We start from the raw sequence: 11,353 nt of genomic DNA on the forward strand, positions 1-11,353 counted from the left end.
GAATGCAGGAAGATCACAGGCCAGCAGGCGGAAAGTCTTGTGGATCCAGTGGCTGTGCAAGCATCTCAGTGCTGGCAGGGGTCTCCACATGAGTCTTCCAGCTTCAGGGCTCTAGTGTAGTTCCATGTGTCCTGTTAGCAGGAAGACAAAGCAGAGAGTGTCTTGTGTGTCCTGCCTCCAGTGAACTATTTATCTCCATAGCTTCTCTAAAGGAGGTCATCAAGCTGCGACCTGATTGACAGGCTCGACTCCACCCCTTCACAAGTTGACACCAGATTATGTAACTACCTTCTTGTTGCTTTCCGAGTTTTTGAGTTTTGGGCTATCTTTGGGGGTGTTAGGAACCTGACAGGCATTTGAAGCAGTCTCACAAGAATGCTTCTAGCATTGCAAGCATGCTTTGCAAACAAAATTTTTTTTTAAATAGAAAGTTGCAGCAAAGGAAGGAAATCTAGAAAGAAAAACCAAGTGGGACTTTTAGAAAAGAATAAAATACAATAGTAAAGCACTATCTATGGATACAGAAAGTAATGAAGTGCTTTATAAATATGACAACAACAGGAGCCCAAACTGGTACAATTTGAACAGCTATATAAAATAGTACTAGGTTAAACTCAAAGCATAATATAAATATCGATGAGTTCATATGTACAAAATGAAATAATTGGTTGAATAAATAAATAGAATGGGGAGGAGAGACAGATCTCCCCTGGAGAAGATTCCAAATGATTTATGTAGGTACTCTACCTTGAAGGAGCTAGAGCATCACTTTGCATTGCTTTAATGTGGGCTGTGCAAAAGTGCTTTACTGCAAAGGTTACAGTGTGGCAAAGAGTGAAAAGAGGAACTTAATGGTTTAGAAATCTGAAAAACAAACAAACAAACAAACAAAAAACCGTGACCTCAGCCATGACATCCAAATGAGCATCAACAGTCAATCTGAATAAGAGGTGGTGAGACTGCCACCTTCAACTCTCTGGTCTTTTCAAAAAGTTACAGCTCCAGTCATCACGAGAAAAACCTCTGACAAATCACTGAGGTTCCACAAAATACTGGACTAGTCCCAAACCATAGCTGACCCGACCTCTGGCCGAGGGAATTCTGACTGTATCAGGCAGAGCAGAATTGCCTCAGAGAGATTCTGAGGCTGAGAGCTTTCTCTCACCAAGCAGCTGGTGAGTTTCAACCGCCTGGCACTTACCCCATGGCACCACTCCACAAACCTGCCCAGGAAAGAACGAGGCACTGTCACAACGGAGCAGAGCCCAAGGAAACATGAGGAGTATGTGCAATGTGCTACCTTGAAGGCGAGCTTGGAACAGAAAATGAGTATTAGGTAAAAACTAAGGGAATATAAACGAAGTATGAAGTTTGACCAGTACCAAACCAAAATCAAACCCACGCTTGCTAGTGGAGTTGATTCTGGCCCTTAGTGAGTGGAGGACATACTTGATGTGCCCCATTGGGTCTCTAAGGTTGTAGTTGCCACACCGTTCTCCCACGGAGTGGCGGTTGGGTTCAAACCACCAAGCTTTACGTTAGTTCAAGCCTTAACCCACTAGACCACGAGGGCGCCTTTAAATTAATTGCCTAAAAAAAAAAAATCAAACCCACTGCCACCGATTCAATTCCTATGTCGGGTTTCCAAGACTGTGAATCTTTTTGGGAGCAGACAGCTTGAACTTTCTCCTTCAGAGTGACTGGTGGGTTTGAACCCCTGACCTTGCAGTGAGCAGCCCACAGAGCCACGAGGGTTCCTTTTAAAGAAAAACACACTTTAATGATCATGCTTCAGCACTGCTCACGAATTAAGACAAATGTACATACTAAGAGAAGATGCTAGAAATGGGAGAAGCTGGTTGCAAGGATTCTTGAGATGTCTGATGTGGTTCTCAAAGTGTGGAAAAGAGAATTAGAATTACATCAGTGTTACATTTGCTGGATTTGGTAGTAAATATTCATGGAAATAAACATTAAATATCTTCAGGCCGAAGAATTTTGATCTCTATAATTTACTCCAGAGAGAGTTCATCCAAAATGATAATGTGTATATATCTATTATCTATATCTATATATATGGAGGAGAGTGTGTTTGTGCATGAGTGCATGAGATTTAAAAGCAATAAAACGATTGTACCAAAATATGAATAATGAATGAAGCTCATGGGAAGCCGTATTTTTAACTTTCTGTATGTTTTAAAGTTTATTTTCCAAAAGAAAGAAACCCACTTTTGTTTGTCCTTTTTTTATGGCCACAAATTGCCTGAGGATGAGTAATGAGCACCTGCCAAGTCCCGGGCTCTGCTGGATCTACCCTGAAGGCACCCAGGAAAACGAAACTGAAGAGTCCTTTCTGACTGCTTCAACTTACCACTCCCCTGTCCTTAAGAGGAAGTCCTAGCGTCCTCCCCTGAGGAATACAGTGGTGGCAGTTCAACCTACGTGCCTTAAAAGCACGTCGCTCCCGGTCAGCAGCAGCGAAAGCATGGTGGGATTCGATGAAAGGAAACCCACTCTCGGCCAAGTGCTCAGAGGACCGTTAGTGGGAGAATGAAGGGGGTTGAGGGGGACTGGCAGAGCAGACGTGTTTGTAGAGAAAAGAGCCAACTGCACATATTTTCTTAATAACCAATTCTTTTTGTTCTTGCCCTTATGCTGTATACCAAAACCTGCCTCTTTCCCCTGGGAAAAAATGAACACAAGTTTCTATAAAATTTTCCTCACATTGGACAAGTAGTTTTCACCGCCTATAAAGTAGCTTTTCACTCTGAAGGATATTATTCCATTATATCCGCCAGGTGTCTGCTATGACTGAGTTTTTAGGCAGAATTTTCAAGCCAGGCAGTCAGGGTGGCTTTTTGCATCACATTTCAAAAAAAAAAGAGACATGGAAAACGAGTAAGAAAGGTAGTGAATTTGAGTGACATTGCAATACTGTGCAAGCTGCAGGAAATATTTCCTGAGCTCAAACTTCATTGTGAACCAAAGTTTGTGCAGTTTCTGTTTAAACTCTTTGATGTATGGTCAGGGTTGGAAAATCTTTCAACCAATGTGTTCAGAATATACTTTTATAAATGGTCTTCGGGGAAAAAAAGTCAGAAATCTTTCCACATTAAACACATGTGAAATAATAACAAAGTTGCAGGAAAAGTGCACCGAGCAGGATAAAGGCTTTGTTATTGTATGATCTGAGACAATTATTTGAGATAGTATCGCCTAATATTCTTAGTGTTAAATTACTCCCATCTAAAAAAAATAATTACTGATAATTTGATCTTCAAACCCTATTAAGATGCCCCAACATCATGATTGAACTATAACTGTATATGTTAATTATAGCTAAAAAATTTAGAAAAGATTGTCCTAATGTTGTCCTTTACAACAAAAAGTCCAAGTCAGAATATCTTGCTACATTTAGTCATTATCTCTTGGGTTTCTGTCAGCCGGGAACAAGTCTTCACCCTTTCTTTGAATTTCAGGATCGTGGCATGTTTGAACAATACAGACAAGCTATTTTTGACACAGTCTCTCAGTATGAGCTTGCCACGTGTTTCCTCCTGATTAGACTCAGGCTATGCCTTTTGGCAGGAGTGTTATAGAAGTGACGCTGGGTTCCTTTTGTGTGTCCTATCAGGGGAGCATAACATTTCCATTTGTACCATCACTGATGACGGCCACTTCCATCATTTGGTTAAGGCAGTATCTGACACTGAAAAGGTATACTTGTACCCTGTGTAATCACTATGGGTGGTAAGAGTTGTGTGAGCCCCCAATAAAATGATTTTTTTAAAAAAGAAAGAAAAGTACTTGGATGGGTGCATAATCAAATGTGGTGAAGAAAGCTGATGGTGCCTGGCTATCAAAATATATAGCGTCTGAGGTCTTAAAGGCTTGAAGGTAAACCAGTGGCCGTCTAACTCGGAAGCAACAAAATCCACATGGAAGAAGCGCACCAGCCTGTGTGATCATGAGGTACTGAAGGGATGAGGTATCAGGCATCAAAGAACAAAAAATCATATCATTGTGAATGAGGGGGAGTGTGGAGTGGGGACTGTAGGCAACTGGACATCCACTTATGGAAGGGTCACGGGGAGGAGACGAGCCAGTTCAGGGTGCAGTGTAGCAATGATGAAACATACAACTTTCCTCTAGTTCCTAAATGCTGCCCCCAACCCCCCACTATCATGATATGAATTCTACCTTGCAAGTCTGGCTAGACCAGAGAATGTACACTAGCACAGATGGGAACTGGAAACATAGGGAATCCAGGATGGATGATCCCTTCAGGACCAGTGGTGAGAGTGGTGATACTGGGAGGGTGGAGGAAGGGTGGGGTAGAGAGGGGAAACCGATTACAGGGATCTACATATAACCTCCTCCCTGGGGGATGGACAACAGATAAGTGGGTGAAGGGAGACGTCAGACAGTGTAAGACAGGGGTCCTCAAACTATGGGCTGTGGTCTACATGCGGCCTGCAGAGAACATTTATCCTGCCTGTCGGGTGTTTTTGCCCCATTTGTTTTTTAACTTCAAAATAAGATATGTGCAGTGTGCATAGGTATTTGTTCATAGTTTTTTTCCCCCAAACTATAGTCCTGCACTCCAATGGGTCTGAGGGACAGTGAACTGGCCCCCTGTTTAAAAAGTTTGAGGACCCCTGGTGTAAGGTATGACAAAATAATAATTTATAAATTATCAAGGGCTCATGAGGGAGGTGGGAGCGGGAAGAGAGGGGAAAAAATGAGGAGCTCATGCCAGGGGCTTAATTGGAGAGCAAATGTTTTGAGGATGATGAGGATAATGAATGTCTAAATGTGCTTTATACAATTGATGTATGTATGGATTGCGATAAGAGTTGTATGAGCCACCAATAAAATGATTTAAAATAAAAGAAAAGAAAGGTACTTGGAAGCTGCAAATATCCCATTCCTCCTCAAAACATTTAACAATTATTTATCTTTATTGTTAAAGTCTGTTTTCTGAATTTATTTAGTGGGTTAGAACCTGTTATGATACTTAAATTGTTCCAGATCTGGCCAGTGGGAGCCTCGACAAACTGGCGTCTGTCTTTCGGACACACCCTACCATCGGTGAACATTTCCTTATTTTCTGGTGGCTCTCGTGGCTCTTCTTGTACTTTCCTTTCCCTAATCCTGGAAGCAGTCATTTCTCTAGGCAACTCTGGATTTTTTTTTAACTGACGTTGTCATGAGTTGGTGGCGAGTGTCCTAGCCTTATGGCAACCTCCTGCGTGCAGAGAGAAGCTGCCCTACAGGGCAGGAGGGTGCCTGGCATTTTGGCCCCGGAGCTTTCCAGGCCTGTCTCCTGGGGAGCCTCTGGGTAGGTTCAAACTTTCAACCTTTTGGGCAGTAGTTAAGCATTAAACCATTTATGCCACTACAGGACTTTCCTTTTACTACCTTGCTGCTGTTCAGTTGATTTTGAGTCAGTGAGCCTACAGGGCAGGGCAGAACTATCCCCAAGGTTTCCAAGGCTTCGAACCTTTACAGAAGCAGACTGCAATACCTTTTTTCCCTTGGGGTGGCTTGTATGTTTGACCAACCTTTCAGTTAGCAGCCCAGTGCTTGACTCACCGTGACACAAGGGCTCCTTTTCTTTTACTAGAGAATGGTAATTAGAAGCCAAGATCTAGGTATTAGATGTGCTCATTGCTATTGGGATGCCACTACTCCCAAGATCTCTCAGTGAAGAGAGGCACGGGGGGAAAAGAAGAATGTACACACTTACCTCTTTATTTATCGATTACTATCACTATATGCCCTTTAAAGATCCCTGGTGGTACAGTAATTAAACTTCTTGGCTGCCAATTGAAAAATTAGTGGTTTCAAACCCAATTGGAATGGACCTCACATTACACAATCCAGTCTAAACTCCAAGGTTGACCCTGTGCCTCCTGTATTGGGGCAGCAATTCAATTAATTTGTTTCATTGTACCACCAAGATTCAGACAGAGTAAAGTCATTCATTAGAAGTAGTCATAGGCTCAATTGGACATCCCCTCACAGAGGGGTCACGGAAAGAAATGAGCCAGTCAGGGTGCAGTATAGCACCAATGAAACACATAACTTTCCTCTAGCTCTTTGGTGCTTCCTTTCCCCCACTATCATGACCTCAATTCTACCTTACAAATTGGATTAGACCAGAACATGTACACGGCTATAGATAAGAGCCTGAAACACAGGGAATCAGATAGATAAACCCCTCAGGCTCAACAATGAGAGTAGAGATACCAGGAGGATTAGAGGAGGGTGGGAGAGAGAGAGGGGAAATTGATCACAAGGATCAATCTAGAACCCCCTCCCAAGGGGACAAATAACTGAAAAGTGGGTGAGGGGCGACAGAGGATGATGTAAGATATGGGAAAAAAAATCTATAACTTATCAAGGGTTCCTGAGGGAGGGTGAGCAGGGGAGGGAGAGGAAGATATGGGGAGCTGATATCAGGGGCTCAAGTGGGAAGAGAATGCTTTGACAATGATGATGGCGGCATATGTGCAAGTGTGCTTGACACAGTGGAGGAATGTATGGATTGTGATAAGAGATGTCAGAGCCCCCAATAAAAGTATTAAAAAAACACCAACAAAGAAATAGCCATAGGCTAATGGTCCCTGAAGGATATCATGTTGGGGATTTAGAGGACCAGCAAATACAAGGGAAAACCTCAATGGAATGGATTGATTCAGTAGCTGCCACCATGGGCTCAGACTTACCAACAGTCATGACTATTGTCTTAGGACTGGTCTGTGCTTTATTTTGTCATATATTAGAGTTCTTGTGGTTTTGGTTCCAGACCACCGCAATAAAGTGAATATTGTGGGGTGTTTGTGTGTGCAAAAAAGAGAGTTATACGAATGCTTCGATTTCCCAGGTCAGCCGTTTGAAACCACCGGCCGCTCCTTAGGAGAACGATGGGGCTTTCTGCCTGTGAAGAGGCAGAGTCTCGGGAATTCCCAGGGACAGTTTCTACTCGGTCCTGTCGAGCTGCTCTGAGTCAGCATTGACTTGATGGCAGTGAGGGTGGTGTTTCGGGAGTCATCAAAGTACACACCGCAGGGTTGTCATGAACTGTCCGTTTGTAAAACACGAATTCTCTGCAAAGCATAATCGGATGAAGTGCAATACAATGAACATCGCCAGTTGAGTTGCACAGCAGCTAATAACAACAACAGCAGGAAACATTGAGAGCAAATACAACTGGTTCCTTAGAATTCTACCAGACTGGTCTTTAACAAGCAGAATCAGAATTTCTAACATCTCCTTATTCCACACATTCCAGAATTCCCGAGGTTTCTGTTCAAGGTTAAAAATGACACAAATAAGCTAAATTGATGACAGTAATGATCACTCAGCAAATGTATTGAGGACTTTCTTGGTTATCTACTGATGTAGCAAAAATCCTCCGGAGTGTGACTTTAACCAACAGAACTTTATTTTCAACCAGCTTAGGAGGCTAGGAGTCCATATTCAGGTTGCTGGCTCTAGGAAGGCTCTCTTTCCCTCTGCTGAATCTGCGGGGAGGGTCCTTTCTCTTCTGGGCTTCTGATCCCAAGCAATATTCACATGGTTTGGCACCTCTCTTCTCCCATCTTTACTTCTCTTGCTTGTTTAATGTCTTTTATATCTCGATAGAGATGAAGTCACGACATAACCGACAACCACAGGCACAGAAGTCCACATGTTCTCAGTGGGCATCGTTTTTTGCCCCCCCACCCCAATTCATGTCCTTCCATATGCAAAAGACATGGACATTTTCACGTTGTTTCAGAAGACTTAACTTAACCCCACATCTTCTCTTCTGACTCAACTAAACCACATATAGATGAGACATGAGGTGTGTCATATACTGCGGCAAAGCGCCTCTTCATCTGTGACTTCGTAAGGTTTGCACTACAACTTCGTCTGTTTCCAAAATACAATTGTGGAACAAGGCACAAGGCACATGCTTCTATCACAAATGGTAGAAAATGGAGGAAAAGGAGAGACAATGAGACCCAAGTAAGTCTAAACCCAGTGGAACCGATTCTGCTAGTTCTCTAGGCTGGAAAGTAACCCTTTGTTCTCTGAGACCACCTGGGCAAAGGCCCTGCACTCCTGATGCTAGCGAGGTGTTTGTCACACTCGTTAGAGTCTGGGGTGTCAGCCCTGTCCTCCAGGCCTACTAGGATGACAATTCTGCTTCCTTGGCTCTGGGCAGCCCCATTCTCTGGGCAGTCCATCTGAGTGGCCAGTCCACCCCTCCGAGGGCAGGCTTTGTTCTCCTGTCTCTTAAGGTATAGAAGAAGCCCTGCTTCCTCAGCTTTGGGCCGAGGCTGCCTCCTCCTGCCTCTGGTGAATGGCAGGATGAAGGTGTGAGCTGGTGAAGCACTGGTGCCTTTAAACTCAGTGGGCCATGACTCAGTCCTTTGAAATCCGTGCGCCCTGCTTCCTGTGTTCCCTCTCATTGTTCTGCTGACCCCTGCGCTGCTCCAGGTGGTCCTTTTGTTTTCTTGGAGAAGGATGAAGCAGCTCGGGCCCTTGTTTCCCACCGGTAGCATCCCAAGAGAGTTCTCTCCTTTCATTCTTTCTCTGCCCCTGGGGTTTCTGCTGTGCTGGTTGGGGATTTCCATCAGTCATAGGCTTAATTGCTTAACAAAACAAAAGACTGTGTAGCCAGGTCCTTGGTACAAATTCCAGGACTCGTGCCTTTAGTTTGTACCACAGTATTTTCCAACTTCTGAAGTTTTGTTTTTGTGTGGCACTGTTCTTTAACTTTGTCCCTTTTATGATGTAACTGGCAAGGAGAAACCACTTGCCCCACTGTGGGAAACAGATTTCTCCCAAGTTGTCTCTTGCAGCTAATAGTAAATGATTGTCAAGTTACTTCCCTGGAGGCATTCAGTTGCCAGACTACTGTCTGGTCCCACCACAAGAAGGGCCCACTCCCTGCTGTTAAGGACAATGGGCTACTTCTCCCTAAAGGCTTGAGACCATTAGCCTGGTCCCTGTAGGTGGGGTCTACACACCCTACTGATAATGGTTTCTATGGAGATCCAGAGACCAGGTCAAACCTGCTCAGTGACATCCAAAGTTAGGCTGCCATCCTGAATCTAGGATCTGCCCTTCTTGTCACATGTGTACCCCCAATCCCTGCTCTTCCTATTATGTGTGTATCCCTAGATTGTTCCCCTCTCATTGCTGTATAACCTATAGTGCAACCCCTTCCTGTGACGTATGTCTTTACCTGTAATTAGTGGGCTTGCACCCCCCCCCCAAAGATATATAAGCCTTCGTTAGCAATAAAGATCCCCCTTGACCTCTCGTCGGCTCCCTCTCCTCTCCGGTCCTCTCTGCCCTGTTCCCTTTCTCCTTGTCCTCCTTCCCTTCCCCCTATCTCCACGTGGACCACCATACAATTGTGCCTATCGAACCCGTGATTAGTTGTGGAGAGCTGGCCTTCCCCCCACCCCCTGCCCCTTGAAGAGCTTGCTTAGAAATCTCCTCAGCTAAATAGCCAAGCATGTCACTTATATCTATCTTCCACCAAACATTCTAACGTAATTCAGACAAGTTCTTTGGGCCTGCATAAAAAGCACCCCACCCTTTCTACTGTCCAATTGCATGTGCATAGCCTCACTAGGAGCACATTTAACACCCACATTTCTAGCAACCTTCTGCTGCCAATGTCACATGTAGTCTCTAACCCAGTGACTTTCTGGGCCCTCACCAGAATTGTCCTTTGATGGTCAGTCTGACAGTCAATTCAAGGAAATCTACACCTTTACTATTACACACCTTAAAAAACAACAAGGAAAACCCACCACTTCCACATTGTAGGTCTTTGTTAGAGCACCCCCAGGCCCTGCTGGCAATCTTTTCAATTATAAATTCTGTCTTCGTGATCTAGTGCTGTTATCGCAAGAGTTCCATTAGTGAGTGGCTTTAACAAACAGGAATCTGTTTCCTACCGGAGTGAAAAGTTAAGAGGCTGAATTCAGGTTGCTGTTTTAGGGGAAGGATTTCTCTCTCTGTGTTGGCTCTGGAGGAAAGTCCTTGTCCTCTCACCCTCCCATATTGGGCTGCTAATCTCAAGGTCAGCAGTTCAAAATCACCAGCCGCTGCGCGGGAGAAAGTTGAGGCTTTGCACTCCCATAAGTAGTTTCAGTGTCAGAAATCCACAGGGCCCACTCTATCCTGTCTTATAGGCTCACTCTGAATCAGAATGAACTTGACGGTGGTGAGTTTGTTTCTTGTTTTTCATTGGTTTGTGTTTTAGTGGATGGATTTGAGTAAGAAGGAGCATTTGTGAGTAGACTTTGCTCTACTTCCCTGGTCAACTTCACCATTAGGAAGCAGAGCCCTGCTACCCCCCACCCTCCACCCCAAGCATTTAATGGGAGCATGTCACAGATTCCTTAGCCTTATATTTGTTTGCATGCCCGGCTGGTGAGCCCCTGAGGACACCGATCTCTTCTTTTCCACTGAGCATTGAAAGTAAGGCTAGAGGTAGAGGCTTTGGAATCTTGGCTCCATCATTTCCAGTCTTGCACGAAATTGGCGAAGTCATTTAACCTCTTGGTGGCATAGTGAGTTCCTCCTTGGACTGCTGACTGCTTGATCAGCAGTTCAAATCCACAGCACACAATACTGAAGAAAGATGAGGCTTTCTGCTCTCATAAAGAGTTGCAGTCTCAGAAACTCAAGGGGCACTTCCACTCTGCCCTACTGGCCCTTAGGGGTCGGAATCAGGGATGGCAGTGGGTTTTGAATTGGTCCAAAAGATTTCGGCTAGAAAGAGGATCTGCATCAAGAGGTTGTTGGCTACATTCAGTTAGGCTTAGAGCTTAGTATCAAGTCTGGCCTTTTATTGATAGCAGTAAATGTTAGGTTTAAATGTGACCCCTCCTCATTCTACACCACCCGCCTATCTTTACAGTTATTTACCTATCTCTCTTTCTCTATCTATTGAAAATCATGAAGCCACAAGACTATTTTCCAATTTCCAAACCCACAGCTACTTAAAAAAACGGTACCTACTCTCCGGCCACACGCTGGCTCTGCAGAGCAGGATGGCCAGGATACGGACCTTCATGCTGCAGGAGGACGGACCTCAAATCATTCAATCTACCAGCCATCGGCTTTATGTTACCCTCTTAATGGAATGATCGTATCGAAAGCAAATATGCCGTTTATTCTAGGAAATGCCAACCGATTGTAAGAAGCATCCGACCTGCAAAGATTTTGCAAGGCCCAAAGAAGAGGCACGTATTCAAATCAGAGTGGCTATCTTTAAATGCTAAAATACACAATGCCAATACACAATCTGCTGCGGCGGCTCTCACCGTTTCCCCTAGGT

This window comes from Echinops telfairi, unplaced genomic scaffold, assembly GCF_000313985.2.
Source record: "Echinops telfairi isolate 266 unplaced genomic scaffold, ASM31398v2 ScPeMD7_6273;HRSCAF=7185, whole genome shotgun sequence".
In the NCBI taxonomy this organism is placed as follows: domain Eukaryota; kingdom Metazoa; phylum Chordata; class Mammalia; order Afrosoricida; family Tenrecidae; genus Echinops; species Echinops telfairi.